This window comes from Athene cunicularia (assembly GCF_003259725.1).
Source record: "Athene cunicularia isolate RWA chromosome 1 unlocalized genomic scaffold, athCun1 chr1_part1, whole genome shotgun sequence".
Taxonomy (NCBI): Eukaryota; Metazoa; Chordata; class Aves; order Strigiformes; family Strigidae; genus Athene; species Athene cunicularia.
In genome coordinates this window covers 7,727,500-7,738,828 of record NW_020799091.1, presented here as the reverse complement: position 1 = coordinate 7,738,828, position 11,329 = coordinate 7,727,500, and positions in this window count along the sequence as shown.

The following is an 11,329-nucleotide window of genomic DNA, read 5'->3' as shown; positions in this document are numbered from 1 at the left end:
TTCTTTTTTTTTTTTTTTTTTTTGCTTCTATTTTAACCTACCTGACCATATAAAATGGTAGGGGAGGGAGGGAGAAGGTGCACGTTTAAATAGAAGTTTTGTTTTACTTCTTAAAACGGCTTGTCTAGCTGGATGAAGTGAAAATGGTAAATATATATAGGAAATGCAATTTTATGCCAATTGCCAGGAAACAATCAATGAGAACATATTTTACTGCACCGATATTTATGCATGTGACCGCAGGTTCTATTGTAATAAAAGATGATACTTCTGACAAACCATGGAGTATTAGTGTTTTGAAAAATTAATTCATTAACCAAAGTAAAAACATACAAGTAGCCACAAGCTAATTCAACTTTCCTCATATGTAGCCAATCTCTGATATATATATATATATATTCATTTAAACTGTTTACTTTCCATAGAACTTCTTTTAAACTATCCAGGTTAATATTTGACATTGATTAAAGGGTTACATATCTGAGACAGAAAGTTTCCACCTTTTCTCCCTTCATCATTCTATTTGACATTCAATTCCAGATGCAGCTTTTATGGCTCCAGCTCTTCAAAGAAGTTCAGTTCAAAGTCTGATTTTACAGGCAGAATTTTTGGCTCACAACTAGATGTATCATCAGTTTGGGGGCTCATTGTTAACCACATACTCAATTCTTGGAAGTCTGGCTGGGTAATAAATGGCCTACATTTGTAAATCGGGCAGCTGCATTTCTAGGATGTAGTAACTGCATTTGTCTTCAGCTGTCAGGGTAAGGTGGTACCTGCAGCAATGTTACACACTTGACCTTCCATGATTCCCTAGAAATATTGTTTTATTAATTAGGAAAAAAAAAAAAAAAAAAAAAAAAAAAAAAGAGGTGCTTGTCTGCAGTGCGAGTCTAGTATTTATTTTATAGTTTTTATCTTTTCTGCAACAACAACAAAAATAACATTCTGATTTCATTGCCTTTTTTCATAATGCAGCCTGACATTTTCACACCCTATGACTGGAGGTGTTGCAAGACCCACAACAAATCCCCAGTATTTAGTGACACTGTTGCAGCTACACTGATCAGTCAGCTCATATCAAGGAAATATCTCTGACTGCACAATTTGGGAATAATCATTTCCTGAATATCATCTCCTTTACAGTTGCAGTGCATCAGCTGCCTAATTAAGATTGGTATCTCCATGTTTTATGTTTCAAATGAAGTAATAATAGTTCATGAAGATAAGCTATTAAACTGAACAAAGCCACAGCACCCGACTCCCTAGAGTGGAAGCTAAGCAAATTAACATCTCCTGGTAGACTTCTCTACATGACAATAACAAGAGAAAGTTGTTCTAGTCTGATATTTGCCTGGTTTCTTCCACGAAATGAGCTTTCAGTTAAGCCATAGTAGATCAGTTCCGCAGCAACTGGCAATATTTACACCTGGCATCTACAGTAGTTTAAAAAGACAAACTACAATATCTTTCTGAAATGTCATCTTTGTTACAGGTTTATAAGTCAGAGGTGCCTAAATATTTTCTCAGGTCCAGAAAAGGTAATTTTGGGTATCTAGCTCACATGTTAATCCAGCCATGTATCTTCTGGTTTTGTGAATTCATGCCTTTGGCTTTCACGAACCATGTAAAGAAAGGACCACAGCAAAGATGTTCCTTTAGCAGGGATGCTTCAGCCACATCAAAGTCATGCAAAGGAGATGAACATAGTGAACGAGGAGTCAAGGGATGTAACCAGAGTCAGGGTGGACAGAAGCATCTGGGACTGGTCCAGGACCAATTTAAGAAGCACTGAAGGACAATGAAAGACTCTCAACAAGTTCCTCAACAAGATACAGAGAACACTTCATGAAAATCTGACACGATGTTAAGCTTTTATCACTTAGAGGTCTATGAATTTCCTAGGGTACAAAGAGCTATGTCTTCACCTTGTGTTCCTTGAAATTTGTTTCTTTACTGGCTATCTTGCCAAAAATGCCTAGTTTCTTTCAGGAATTCTCTTTGGCCTTTGGTGCTATCTCATCTCCTTGTCTTGACACTTTGTTGAGGAGATTTTACCAGAGTTATTAGGACTGAGGCTTCTGTGGTTTAACTAACCCCAGCCAGCAGCTAAGCACCACACAGCTGCTTGCTCAATGTCCACCCCAGCAGGATGCAGGGAAGAGAATTGGAAGGGTAAATGAGAGAAAGCTCTGGGAGGAAAAACTTGATTCCACACCTGAAGGTGATGTAGAGGTTGGAAAGCAAAACACACAGACAGCATGGGGGGGAAGCAGCAGTATTCAATGTCCCGCGTTACTAATTTCTTCAATTTTCCCTGACAAAAGCAATATATTGACAGAAGTGGAGTATTTTACAGGGTGCTGTATCTTCCCTGGAAACCATGTGCATAAAAGATATTATTTCCAGACAGAAGTAAATCTCTGAAAGGCCAGTTATAGCATATGTTGTCAAGTTCAGAGAGATGTGTCAAGCCGCTGATTGATTGTTAAAGAGCAGCTTATTTCCCTGTTTGCTTATGGCTATTTGTTTATTATTCAGTGGGAAACTCTGTACATGAAAGTAACTATACAGCTATTTAGCCTGGATGTGTCTTCAAATGTTGAGACCCTTTATAATAAAAATACAAAGGGAAGCTGTGGGGGTTTTTCGTATCTGTCATGGTAGAGTAAACCCTTTCTGGCATCTCCTCCTACTTTGGAGAGAAAACATAGTTTAGACTTTGCTTTAGGCTTTGCTTTAGTTGTATCTGCTAGATGAAAAAGGAGCAGGAGTTACAACCTGTTGTTTTTCTGATTAAATAAACTTGTTATTAGTTTATTTGGTCTATTAGCTCATAAAGCGTAGCTTTTTATAAAGCACAAATGTTTCTTCTCTTTAGCTAGGACTAATAGATTTCTCCTCCTAAAATGTAGCCTGAATTGGTTAAATGGGCCAGGAGGAAAGGTATCTTCCACCTAAACATTGCAATGGGAAGAGGGATTAATACATGATGAGATCATCCCACTCCCTTTAGGTATTTTATGAACAGGACATATATAATCCATATGTTATGTGGGGGGATCCATGCATCCTAGGCAGATGAAATCCTAAGGCCTGGACTGTACAAGCAACCAACATGAATAATAAACCTTTATTGTAATAGACATTTTCAGTAGCATGTGAGAATATGAATGTTCTCTCATAAAACACAACATCAAAGTTCCACAGTTTTTTAACCAGCCTGGAAATGCGGAATATAATGAAGTGTGTTTTCCATTTGTGCAAAGGTCATCTGGAGGCTAGTCAGGCACAGTTTAGGTCTAAATGACTTTAAAATGAGACGACATATCAAGGTGTCCTTGAAGTCTGTGACAGTATATCAGCTATTTAGACATATGAAGTAAACAGAATCAGCCATTTTTGGAATGAGGGGAGAATTTAAATTAAAAACACGTCAAAGCAAATACTGATAGGAAGAGAGAAATTATCAGGTCAAAAGAAGGGTTTTTGTCATCCTGCTTGACTGGCAGTTACCGCATTTGCCGCTGGAAAGCGTGCGTGGTGCAGGGGAGCCAGCCTGCCCTGCCAGATTCAGCAGCTGCATGGAAAGGGGGTTGGCTCACATCTGTGTCAGACAGCCCAGCCAGCCTTCTGTCAGGGTCATGGTGCGGGATGGTACCTCCAGCTGTATGTATCCCAGGCCATGGTCTTGCTGTGGGAGGCTCCCAGGAGTGCAGTATCTCTGCTGAGGTTTAGCAGGACACACCATTCAGTTCTGTGCTTGACCAGCAGCTCTTTGACAGGCAAAAGCAATCATATGTATGTCTATATTCCTCGCTATGTCATGATGTGGAGGCTCCAGACCAGCATGGATGAGCACTGTGGTACTGGCTATGTTGTTTTTCAGCAGAGGTGATGAGACAGCATTCTGGTGTATCCTCAGTGTCTGGATGCAGTGATGACCAGTGATGACTCTTGAATCACCTTATCCCAGGAGCAGAGAGGCACGGGGATATATGGAGTACAGCTCTTCAGGTGGTTGCTTCATCCTCCTTCCATTAGTGAAACTCCAGCTTACTTCTATTATAATTTCTGAGTCTGGTTTGTATATTAAATTGATTGGCCACTAATGACTCAAAACATTCACTGTCCAAGTTAAAGAAGTGGTGTCCCTCCAGGGTCCATACTCAGACCAATACTATTTAATACCTTCAGCGACGCAGACAGTGGTATTGATTGCATCCTCAGCAAATGTGCAGGTGACACCAAGTTGAGTAGTGCAGTTGATTCACTAGAGGGAAAGGATGCCATCCAGAGGGACCCTGACAGGCTTGAGGAGTGGACCGATGAAAAACTCACAAAGTTCCCCAAGGCCAATTTCAAGGTTTTGCACCTGGGTTGGGACAATCCCCAGCACTGATACAGGCTGGGGGATGAATGGATTGAGAGCAGCCCTTCAGAGAAGGACATGGGGGTTCTAGTGTATGAAAAATTGAACATGAGCTGGCAATGTGCACTTTGCAGCCCAGAAAACCAATTATATCCCGGGCTGTGTAAGAAGAAACATGGTCAGCAGGTTGAGGGAAGTGATTCTCCCTCTCTTCTCTGCTGTCATGAGACTCCACCTGAAGTATAGCATTCAGCTCTGGAGTCCTCAGCACAGGTGCCTTGGTTTAGGCTGGTATAGAGTTAATTTCCATCCTAGTAGCTGGTGTAATACTGTGTTTTGGATTTAGGATGAGATTAATATTGATAACACACTAAAGATTTCTTTGTTGCTGAGCAGTGCTTACACTAAGTCAGGGATTTTTCCCTGTCAGGGAAGAGTCTGGAGGTGCACCAGATGTTGGGAGGGGACACAGTCAGGACAGCTGACCCCAGCTGACCACAGGGATATCCCAGACTATGATGTCATGCTCAGCAATAAACTAGGGGGAAAGCTGGCCAGGGGACCACTGCTTGGGAACAGGCTGGACATTGATTGGTTGGTGGTGAGCAATTATTTTTCATTTACATAAGTTGTCTTTCCTGGCTTGTATTCCTCTCTGTTATTTTCCATTTCATTACTATTTTTTTTCCCAGTTATTAAACTGTTCTTATCTCAACCCATGAGTTTTCTTACTTTTACCCTTCCAATTTTCTTCCCCATCCCGTCAGGAGGCAGGAATGAGCGAGCAGCTGTGTGGTGTTTAGTTGCCAGCTAGGGTTAAACCACAACAGGAAAGACACAGACCTGCTAGAACGGGTCCAAGGGAGGGCCACAAAAATGGTCAGAGGGCTGAAACACCTCTCCTGTGGAGAAAGGTTGAGAGAGTTGGGTCTGTTCAGCCTGGAGAAGAGAGAGAGGAGAAGAGAGAGAATTTTTACCAAGACCTGTAGTGAGAGAGCAAGGGGCAATGGTTTTAAGCTGAAAGAAGGTGGATTTAAATTGGATATAAGGAAGAAATTGTTTTACAGTGAGGTTGGTGAGACACTGGAACAGGTTTCCCAGGAAAGTTGTGGATACACCATCACTAGATTTGTTCAAGGTCAGGTTAGATGAGACTTTGAGCGACCTGGTCTAATGAAAGATGTCCCTGCCCAGGGTGGGTTGGAATAGATGATCTTTAAAGGTCCCTTCCAACCCAAACCATTCTGTGTTTCTATAATTCTGTGAAAACCAGTTGTGTCTTACATGATCTGATTAGGTCCATCAACACTGCTTTGCTGGGACAATATTGAGATAGCAGACCTCAGAAAGCCTAGTGGTGATGCAGGACACTGGGCTCATTTCTCAAGTATCTTGTTTAGGACTAGAAATGCTGTGCTGCTACTGATACTTTGGAGAGAAGTGAGTCAGGGTTCTTCAGGCAGTTCATCTCCCTTCCTCTGTAGGACAGAAGGTAGGCAGTGGGAGAGGAGATGACATTACAGGAGTAAGACATGGGAGCTTATGGGTGATAGAGACTCCAAAAGGATACCAAGGTTTAGCAGTAATTAAAAGACAATCTAGTGGACCAGAGAAGGATCATGAGAACAAGTAAAGTAGGCTGGACTAGATGACCTTTTCATGTCCTTTCTGACCAGAATTATTCCATAATTTTATGAAAGAGATCTATATATGGAAAGAAAGGGGAGGGGAGCTGAGTTCACAAATCAGTTAGGAAAGAAGAGGCAGTAAAGGGATATAAAAGAAAAAAATATGCAACATGCTGGGCTTTCAACGTTTACTTAATAGTAACTTTAGACTGTTTGCTGGATATATATTCGCACATGGAGATGTTGTTGTATTACATTTTTCACGTGCACACACTAATAAATACTTTCAGAGTCTGATCAAATTTTTCATTTTGCACCAATGGTTCTGTGTCTCTACCCAGCAGTGATCTGCGGTTATGCCTCTGCTTGTCTTTTCAACTTCAGTCTATCAGAAAAGTTTAATTTTAGAAAACCACTGTCTGGGAAAGGTGACAAATTTGGGTCAGAGTGGAACAGAACAGACACACAGACACAGTGGAATGGAAAAGGGGAGAATTCCTCCAGCAACTTTGCTGATGAAATTCACAAAGGAGTTGAGCTGAGAAGAGGAAGTGGGACAGTCTCTAGAAACTGTTACCCCAAATGGGTTATAACAACTCTTCATTTTAGGGAGTTCAGACAAATCCAACCAGCAGAAAACCTTCAGGGAAATTGCTGTGGTGTTGGTTGAAATTAATGAATACTAGACAGATAGAGCAAATTGGTAGAATTTGTAGAAGTAGGGACGCGAGTCTACCCTTTCATAGATCTCATAGTAATTAATATTAAGAATCTGACATTTCAATAGATGCCTTTGATGTCCTAAGTTCTACAAGGCTAATAACTATGCTTCCTTCTCCTGTCCTCACTTCCATCCAAGTACAGATGTTAGACTAACAGAACCGAGTGCAGTCCCCTGTCCCAAAGAGGCTTATAATGTAAACATTCAAAAATATATCATCAGTGATTGGAAATATTGTGGACTCTATGACTAGCATAATAAAGCTAAATGAATATTTATCATGCACATTAGTTCTACTTCTCTATCTACCTATTTTATATGCCCTGTTCCTGCAGTGTTTACTCATCTAGCTATACAAAAACAACCAACATTTTAGGATTTCCATCTCAATAAGATCATGTGCGTTGTTTGTCTGAATCATCTTCACACCATAAACTGCAGTCTGGTGTGGGATGGCAGAGCAGCATACCTAGAAACACCATGTCTGGGGGGATCTATGGCAAAACCTCCACGCTGTAGCTCATCTCCTCTGCTTGTTCAGGGGAAATCCAAATCCCAGGCAATGCTTTGGGTTCCTGTCAAGTGGGAACAAGGAGTGGTGGCACACAGTGCTCAAGCACGCAGTTGAAGAGGACATTAGTCCTACCTCCTGATGAAGCCAGTAGATAGGAATGGGTTCAACACATCATGCAAGTCAGCAGTTCTCAACTCCCACCCGTGCCTTGCTAGCACAGCCTCATACCACTTTAGATGCAGCCTAATTCAAAGTCTAAAGAAAAGAAAGCCAGATTTGAAAGGAGATATAAGTGCTCAGTAGATGAAGCAGTTCAAAATCCGAAACTGCAGTCCTCAAAACACAGAGGCAGCTGCCAGCCCCGAGACGTCCAGCTCTGCAGAGCCCCAGCTCCTGGCAGCAGCAGTGCTCCAGGTGCCTCAGCTCTGCTCCTGGCATGCTCCTAGATGCCTCTGTGGTGACAAGACCGAGCAGCTTAGTACCCAATTAATTCTCAGTATCCTTTCACTACACAGCTCCTCGTTATGAATTTTTAAACAACAACTTCAAAGTGTTAATGCCACACTCTTTTCTGTGTAATAACCCACTGGTTAAAGTGTTCAACCTGTTATTCCTGGTGGGGTTCTAAGCCCCATCTCATGTTGCCCTGAGGTGGAGCAAGTAGTAGAACTGTTGCCTGCTTAGAATAAACCATTTTGGGACCAGGGTTTGCATTGAATTAGTCAAAAGATTATCTAATCTGGAAGCAGAAGCACTCACTTGGAAGGTGTGCAAAGACTTGATTTGCTTTCTCTGATTGACATACTCTTTCGTGCTGTGGTAGGATTACCCTGGCTGGATGCCAGCTGCCCACCAAAGTCACTCTATTACTCCCCTCCTCAGCTGGACAAGGAAGAGAAAATATAACAAAAAACTTGTAAATCAAGATAAGGACAGGGAGATAATCATTCACTAATTACTGTCATAAGTAAAACATACTCAAGTTGAGGAAATCGGTTTAATTTATTACCAATCAAATCAGAGTAGGATATTAAGAAAAAAAGACAACTCTTAAAAACCATTTTGCCCACCACTCCCTACTTCTCTGGCTCAATTTTGCTCCTGATTTTCTCTACCTCCACCCCTAAAGTGACACAAGTGGGTGGAGAATGTGATCAGTTGATCACACCTTGTCTCTGCCGTTCTCCCTCCTCACACTCTTCCCCTGCCCCATCATGGGCTCCCTCCCACAGCAGACAGTCCTCCATGAACTTCTCCAGTGTGAGTCCTTCCCAGGGGCTGCAGCTCTTCACGAACTGCTCCAGCGTGGGCTCCCCACGGGGTCACAGCCTCCTTCGGGCATCCCCCTGCTGCAGCGTGGGCTCCTCCCCGGGCTGCAGGTGGGTCTCTGCTCCCCCGTGGAGCTCCATGGGTGCCGGGCACAGCTGCCTCCCCATGGGCTGCCCCACGGGCTGCAGGGGAACCTCTGCTCTGGGCCTGGAGCACCTCCTGCCCCTCCTCCTGCACTGACCTGGGGGGCTGCAGGGGTGTTCCTCTCACATATTCTCACTCCTCTCTCCAGCTGCAGTTGCACAGCTTTTTTTCCCCCTTCATAAATACATTATCCCAGAGGTGCTACCACTGTCACTGATGGTCTCAGCCTTGGCCCGTGGTGGGTCCATCTTGGAGCTGGCTGGCATTGGCTCTGTCAGACATGGGGGAAGCTTCTAGCAGCTTCTCACAGAAGCCACCCCTGTAGCGCCTATTCCTTCACTGCCCAAACCTTGCCATGCAAACCCAATCCACATATGTTTTAATCCATTGTGCTGCTCAGTAATTAAACTGCTCTTATCTCAAGCCCTCTTTTCCCCATCCTGCGGGGGAGGCAGTGAGCAAGCATCTGTGTGGTGCTTAGTTGCCAGCTGGGGTTAAACCATGACATCAATGGTTTTGTTAACAGAAAGGAAGAGCAAAACTTGTATCTCTACCATTCCTGACTGGATGCAACAGCCAACACGGTATAAAGCAACATGGCCACAGGTGTTCTTTTCCTTAATAAATCCAGAACTGCTTGACAAAGGGTGAATGAGCTTCACTGCAGCTTTTAAAAACCTTGCACCTCAGCTCACAAAGCCCATGGCCCAGTGACTGGGGTTTGTTGTGGAAGCTCAGTTAAGAATCAAGCCTAAGATTTAGAGGTGCAAATTCTATAAATGTATAAAATATTCTCTTCAGTTTTATAACAGCTGTCTCTTCTCATTCTTATATATTGCCTCTGTGTGTTTATGAATCACAGGTAAACTTTGTGCATAGAAATGAAATAGGTGCAGCATTTGCATTTCTGTAAAGCCTTGTTTGATTTAAGAGATGCAAAAGCTATAAATACATCAGGATGCCCGTTGGTGTTTTACTCTGATAACAATAAATACATTTGTGATGTGATTTACCACCTAATAAGGAAATTGAGAAGGAAAATAATAAATGCAAATTAAAAAATGCAAACAGGGAGAAATTAATTGCAAAATATCTATTAAGTGTTAAGGAAGATATAAGAGATAATCTTAGAATGGAGATTCATAAACGGATGCTCTCATTAAGTAAACAATTGCAAGTCAGTATAAATGCATATGTCAAACAGATGGGACTGTCAGCAAGAACATGGTGGAGCAATGTGTTGAGACGATTAAAGAAAAAACACAGAATGTAAGAAACAGCATGATAAAATTATTTCAATTTAAACAGGAAAGAAACACAACATTGCAAATTCACAAAGGAAACAAGAAGGTATTGTAGCTCCTCTTGTGACACACTGAATAAAGATACATCAGCAATACCAAATTACTGTAAGTGTATGATATTTGTAAGGGGGGAAATCAGGATTGCAAATGCCACCAAAAATTATAGAGATTTAGACCAAGTTTCAGATTTGTATATGATTAATGTCTGCAGAATAGATACACTGATGTATCTACAGCAAAGAATTCAAGTAAAAATAGATTGAATACTCTAACTATGGGATCCCTGCAGTTCCTACTGATCTGTCAGTGTGTATGTTACTGTTATTCAAGGGAGACACAAGAAATACAGATTTTCCAGTATTCAAATGTCATGAGGAAAACCATCACCAGATAACATTAGTTTCAGTCATAAGATTCTTTTAAAACCAAACTAAAACCTTCTTTACTAATTTCTGAACACTGAAGGCTTCATATAATTTTCCTCCCAGCTTCTCTCACCAATCAAGATCTGGAATAATCCTTTTTCTTAAAGAAGATAATGAAAGACAAAATTCCCACAGACCCATGTGATTCCAGAAACTGGGAGCTTAAGAAAGCTCAGCAGAAGGATTGCCACTAACTGTGTTAATTAGCAGCTTTGAGTGACTGTCCAAATTCAGCTGTTATTTCTGAAAACATTGGCTTCAGTGCAATAGACAGTCCAATATAGAGAGAGTATTTATAGAAAAATATTATAGATACATAAAGTATGTATAATTAATGTACAGTATTATCTACAGAGCTTACTTAGTACAACATATAGCAGATATTAAAGATATGTATGCAACTGTCAATGTAGGGCTGCTAGATTTCCAAAGGGAAGGAAAGTTCCTGGCAGAAAACCTGCTCCTGTGTGGGCTCCTCTTCATGAGGCAAGATTTTTGCCAGGAGCCAGTTCCAATGTGGACTTTCCACAGGCTGCAGCTTCTTTCAGGACACATCCACCTGCAGGTGGGTCTCTGCTCCCCCGTGGAGCTCCATGGGTGCCGGGCACAGCTGCCTCCCCATGGGCTGCCCCACGGGCTGCAGGGGAACCTCTGCTCTGGGCCTGGAGCACCTCCTGCCCCTCCTCCTGCACTGACCTGCAGTGGGGGGCTGCAGGGTTCTTTCTCTCACATATTCTCACTCCCCTCACGCCTGTTGTGCGGCATTTTTTACCTTTCCTTAAATATGTTATCACAGAGGCACCACCAGCTTTACTAATGGGCTCAGCTTTGGCCAGTTGTGCATCTGTCTAGGAGCCGGCTGGAACTGTAACATGAGGCCAGCTTCTGGTGTCTTCTCAGAAAACCCAACCTTGTCACATAAACCCAATACATTCCCAAATCAGTTATCAGT